The following is a 6,000-nucleotide window of genomic DNA, read 5'->3' on the forward strand; positions in this document are numbered from 1 at the left end:
CTAAGTCAAGCTCCAGAGGGTTTGGAAACCTCTGGACTCTAAGAGCCCTTGAATACAAATGCATACACCCACACACAGACATCCATTATTAAAATACTATCTTTAAAAGTGATTTATTAGAAAATACATGCTTTTAACTTTTTTATGGCTCTGAATACCTGTCATTCTAGTATGTCTAACAAAATGAGTTTATTCTTGAAACAGTTTCATTTGTCTCATTTTGTTTGTTGAGTGAAAGACATAGTAGTTACTTTGGCAAAAATGATTTATGGTATGTAGCTGAACTATGAAATAAGCTAGGCTTTCACCATATAACACCGCTTAGGACAATAAAGAAATATAGTTTTAGATTTGGGGATTTCTAGAAAGAAAAGAAATGAGCCTGTCAATTAACACAGTAGGTATCGTTTGTTGGCAAGGATGAAATCTGAGATTTTTTTGGGGGGGGGGGGTGGGGGGGAGTTCGAGACAGGGTTTCTCTGTATAGCCCTAGCTGTCCTGGAATTCACTCTGTAGACCAGGCTGGCCTTGAACTCAGAAATGCGCCTGCCTCTGCCTCCCAAGTGCTGGGATTAAAGGCATGTGCCACCTCTGCCCGGCAAAATTCTAGCTTTTAAATCAAAACAAAATGATAACAACAAAAAAAATATGTTCACCACTATAAACTTGACAAATTTCTAAGATTTAAAATTCTCTAAGAAATTATAAATACAAAAGATGTGTCCACATGCCTTTGATGTTATATAATGAATTTGAAATCACGCTGGGAAGCCCTGCCATCCTCCTACCTTGTGAGGACACAGCAAGAAGGCCTCCAACAGACATCAGCTACTCAGGAATATAGTGGGAACTGGAGCCCATTTCCTGAGCTGTCCCAAGATACTTCCCTTCTGAGCATGGCCTGCTGTGGCCAGCCAGACTCCTCTGCGTTGTTCCCCGGTTCCACTGTCTACCAGGGAGGAATCCAAGACTCCTCTGGGGAAAAAACTTTGCAATTAGACTAAATATAGCTGGGAGAGGCTGTGTCTCATTTGGACTAATTATCCTGTCACCCTTCAGAAGAACAAAGAGTGAGGAATTTTCCAGCCTTCTCATCTCCATTCCTTTCAATAGCTTGAGCCTTTATGTAATGGGCCTGACCCTGGGGCCAGAGACAAACGCTAACTTGATCAGAAATGCTAGCTGACCGAGAAACAAATGCCTGGACTGCTGAGGAAGACAGTGACAAAGTGTTGCTTCCCTCCCCAGTGCAAGGACTCCGTGAGACTCAGAGGGAAGCTGGTGTGTGGGATTCCTCAGTATTTGAAATACATGGGTGGGTAGAACCAGGGTATGCCAGTGAGCAGCCTAGCCAACAGGCAACGCATGACATGGCTCTAACTCATTCTGCAGGGCCCTCCCATTCTTCACCCTAACAAACACTGAACACCAGCTATGCACACTCTTGTAAGCAGTTGATCATCTACTATGCAATAAGGAAGCCAGAAAAAGCTCACTGAGTCTCTAGGACTTGAATACAAAACTAAGATTAGAGAAATTCAAGTGTGAGAAAGGGTTAGCCATTAAGGTTCGGGACAACAAAGACTTTCATTGGTGAGCTCATTTTTGGGTCTCACAGAGCTCTGACTATTTTAGAACTCACTATGTAGACTGGCCTGGTCTCAAACTCTGCCCACATCTGCCTCTGGAGTGCTAGGATAAAAGGTGTGTGCCACAACACCCAGTGTGTTTGTTTGTTTTTGAGGTCTTTTTAGCCTTGGTAACCTAGAGCTCACTATGTAGACCAGGCTGGCCTTGAACTCAGAGGAATTTTCCTGCTTCTGCCTGTTACATGCTAGAGTCAACAGTATATGCTACCACATCTAGCTAATGCTTCCCCTGCCTTACATTTATTTTTTTTTTCTGTGTATGGTTGTTTGTCTGCATATACCACATGCATGCATGCATGCATGTTGCTCCCCTGGTGCCAGAAGAAGGCATTAGATCCCCTGGAACTGGGATTATAAGTGCTTTTGAGCCACTTTTTGGGTCCCAGGAACCAAAGCCAGATGGTCCTCTGAAAGAGCATCCATCCACTGAGATATCTCTTCAACACCAACTCTTTCATTAGGTCCCTATGCTGATAAAACACTGTAGAACACTTATAATTAGCCACAAGAAAAGAATCAGCCAGGCATGGTAGTGCACACCTATGATCGCAGCATTCAGGAAACAGAAGCAGGCAGATCTCTATAAGTTCAAGGCCAGCCTGATCTACAAATTGAGTTCTGGGACAGCTAGGGCTGTTACACAGATGAACCCTGTCTCAAAAAAAAAATATTTATTTAATTAAATTAATGAAATCATACCTAATAAAAATTGTTAGCCACAAGCACTACAAATGATTGGCTGGCTTCTCATTTTCACTTTGGTCTTTATGATAAAGCAGAACGTTAGTGGGTGAGCTCAGAAGTTGTTATAAGTGAAGTAAACAGCAATGAGAATCTATAGTTTAACAACTGTAATAAATTTCAAATAAAAGCTGTACTAGGAAAAATTTTCTATAAATCAAATCTCAATGCTAACAGAAAAGATTTCACTTTTGTTTTGTTTTGTTTTGTTTTTTGAGATAGATTTTTTTCTGTGTAGCCCTGGCTGTCCTGGAACTCACTCTGTAGACCAGGCTAGCCCCAAACTCAGAAATCCTCCTGCCTCTGCCTCCCAAGTGCTGGGATTAAAGACGTGGGCCACCACTGCCCAGCTCACTGCCTGGCTCACATTTTCTGCTAATAGTCCATACAATACAGATTCACAGATCCACACCACAGTTTGGTTGTCAGCCAAGTGAAGGGTGGAGACTTGGCTCACTCACGTTGTATATGGAAACAACTGGGAATGATTCATTCTGCATCTGGCACATAGCAGCAGGAGACAGTGCCTGCTGGTGCCCTGTTACCACAGGTAAATGGACAGGCCAGAACGGCCTCACTTACCCTCTGGAGGCATACTCGTTCAAGATAGGACTCTGCTTCAGAATCCAGTGTAAGACCAGGGCTGCCTCCTCTATGGAGTAGCTGGATGGCAGGGAAGCAGGCTGGAATCCAGTTCAGTCCTGGGGAGCAGTGCAGGAGTTAAAGGAGTTAGAGAAGCCGAGTGCTTGGGACCAAGGTTAGATCTGGCCACTCCATCACCACTGCCTGTGTGCTGGTTAGCTTCTACCTCCTTGGTCTGTTTGTTATGTCTCTTGCTCCAGCTCACCCCTTCTCTTCCTACTATCCCGACTCTGGTCCTATTTTACTTAACATCACACTTCCCATCCTCTGCTTTGTCCAAATCTGATTGGTTTGCTGAACATACATGTGAGAAGAACAGCAATGAAAACCAGTCACTCTGGAAGCCTGGGATACCCTAAAGACCAAAAGACCAAATTGGATCAGTTCTGCTCCAGCAAGCTTCAGCACACTTTAAAAAGAGAGAGAAACAGATAAATGAACTGAAAACTTGGGTCCAGTGACCTAGAGATGATTTGACTCATTTGCATATCTTAGTAGAGTTTTCTGAGGATAGATTAGACATGATCTCCCTCTGGAGCTTTGTTGTTGTTGTTGTTTTATTGGTTGGGAAATTTCATGGTCCCCACAAGTCTGTGTGAGGGTGTCAGGTCCCCTGTAACTAGAGTTACAGACAGTTGTGATCTAGAAATTGAGCCCCACTGTAAGAGTAGTCAGTGCTCTTAACCACTGAGCCATCTCTCCAACCCCAGTTTTGTGTTTGAATAACCTTTTAGGACAGGATAGTTGACCCTTTCCAAGTACAAGACCCTGAACTGTAGCTGCTTATATTCTAATGCTAATTGTGTCCCCCCAAAACTGTCTGCATGAGAGGGTTTGCTTGTAGCTTCTGGGAACCTAACCCCAGTTAATTCTGATTGGTTAAATAAAGATGCCAGCAGCCAATAGCTGGGGAGAAGAGAAAGAGACAGGGTTTTAGGGTTCCCGGGCTTGGGATCCCAAGGAAGAGAAAGGAAGGAGGGTGCCAAGCTTGAGGTATGTGCAGGAGAGAGAAGCAGAGCCACCACGTGAAGGGACCAAGACAACGCAGCCCAGAGGGCTGCTCAATTAGGTTGACAGCAGCCAAGATGAAACATAGATATTAGTAAGTAATCACTCAGCATTGCTGGCAGGATGTAGATTCTAACAGCATGGAGGTGTGACAGTCACCCAGCTACTGTTCTGCTTAAGGCATATTAAAATATAAAAGCTGTGTGTGTCTTTTATTCAGGACCATAAACCATTGAGGCAGGAAGCAACCCTACACCGGGATTTCTTAAATATTAATACTACTCTGAACTGGTTCTCTAGTGCCCCTCCTCCCCTGGACGGGATCAGTCAAATATAACTCATCAAGGAATGATACCATAGTGCAGAGCACTCTGAAACAGCAGTCTTGTGGGTTGGTACTATTAGGTGGGTTCTCAGCACTTCTGAGAAGGTAGCTTCTATTTGCACAATCTCTTCTCCTCTGTTACGCACAAGTGTCACAGGATACAGGAGGCCCAGTTTTTCCTAAGACTTTGGAGTAAAATCTGTTTCTGTCTGGGTATAGCTCAAAACAAATGACTGCACCCAGAACTTTCCTTCTAGACCAGTGGTTCTCAACCTGTGGGTCTCGACTTTTTTGGGGAGTCAAGGAGTTGGGCAACCCTTTCACAAGAGTCATCTAAGACCTTTGGAAAACACACATCTTTTTTTTTTTTTTTTTTAAATCTATTTATTTTATATATGTGAGTACATTGTAGTTCTCTTCAGACACACCAGAAGAGGGCACCACATCTCATTATAGATGGTTGTAAGCCACCATGTGGTTTCTGGGAATTGAACTCAGGACCTCTGGGAGAACAGTCAAGTGCTCTTAACCACTGAGCCATCTCTCCAGCCCCCCAAAACATACATCTTTATATTAAGATTCATAGCTAGCAAAATTATAGTTAAGTATCAGTAGGGGCTAGAGAGATGGCTTAGTGGTTAAGGCCGTTGGATAATCTTCCGGAGGTCTGGAGTTCAATTCCCAGCAACCACATGGTGGCTCACAACCCTCTGTAATGTGATCTGATGCCCTCTTTTGGAATGCAGTTGTACATGCAGATAGAGTGCTCATACACACAAAAAGAAATAAATCTTCAAAAATATTTTTAGATAAAAAAGAAATATCAATAAAAATTTTATGGCTGGGAGTCACCACAACAAGTCTATTAAAGGGTCGTTGTGGTTCTGCATTTTGCTTCTCTTCTAGGGTGTCGGAACACTGGGGTGTCGGAACACTGGGGTGTCAGAACACTGGGGTGTCAGAACACTGGGGAGGCGGCAAAACACAAGGATGCTAGGCTACATTCCTTTCTTGCCACTGGGCTTGTGGGACGCCTACACACCATTAAGGGGAGGCAAAACTCAGCCTAAGGGTTGGGGATTTAGCTCAGTGGTAGAGCGCTTGAGTAAGCCCAAGGCCCTGGGTTCAGTCCTCAGCTCTGAAACCTCAACAACAACAAAGCCAGAACAAAACAGACAAACAAAAAAACCTCAGCCTAAGATAGAGGTCCCAGTCCATGTTTTTCCAGGTAAGAAATGGCAGGGGCTGGGACAGAGGCTGTGGTTCTCAAATTCCTGTGCACTGAGATGCAGCTGGGAATCGTGAAGAGTTGAGAAGGGGGCAGGTGGAGTGTGTGTGTGCCGGGCTTCCATCCTCCTGTGTAAGCACAAGTGGAGTTGGGAACAGGGGACCCTCAGGCCTGAGATAAACTCAGGGTAGGTGGGGGTGGAGAGTGGGGGCAGGGCAGAGGGGGGGAGAATATGGCTTAGCTCAGGGTGAGTGCCAGGAGTGTGGAAGGGCCCTCTGTGAAAGACTTAGGCAAAGCTCTGAATCAAAAGCTTACCCCTCCCTTCCCTTCCCACAGAGGTCCTTGATGAAGGTGACAACCCTTGCTTGTCCAAACTATTTATTCATAGTGGACGAAGATGCATACTC

This window comes from Arvicanthis niloticus, chromosome 11, assembly GCF_011762505.2.
Source record: "Arvicanthis niloticus isolate mArvNil1 chromosome 11, mArvNil1.pat.X, whole genome shotgun sequence".
NCBI lineage: Eukaryota > Metazoa > Chordata > Mammalia > Rodentia > Muridae > Arvicanthis > Arvicanthis niloticus.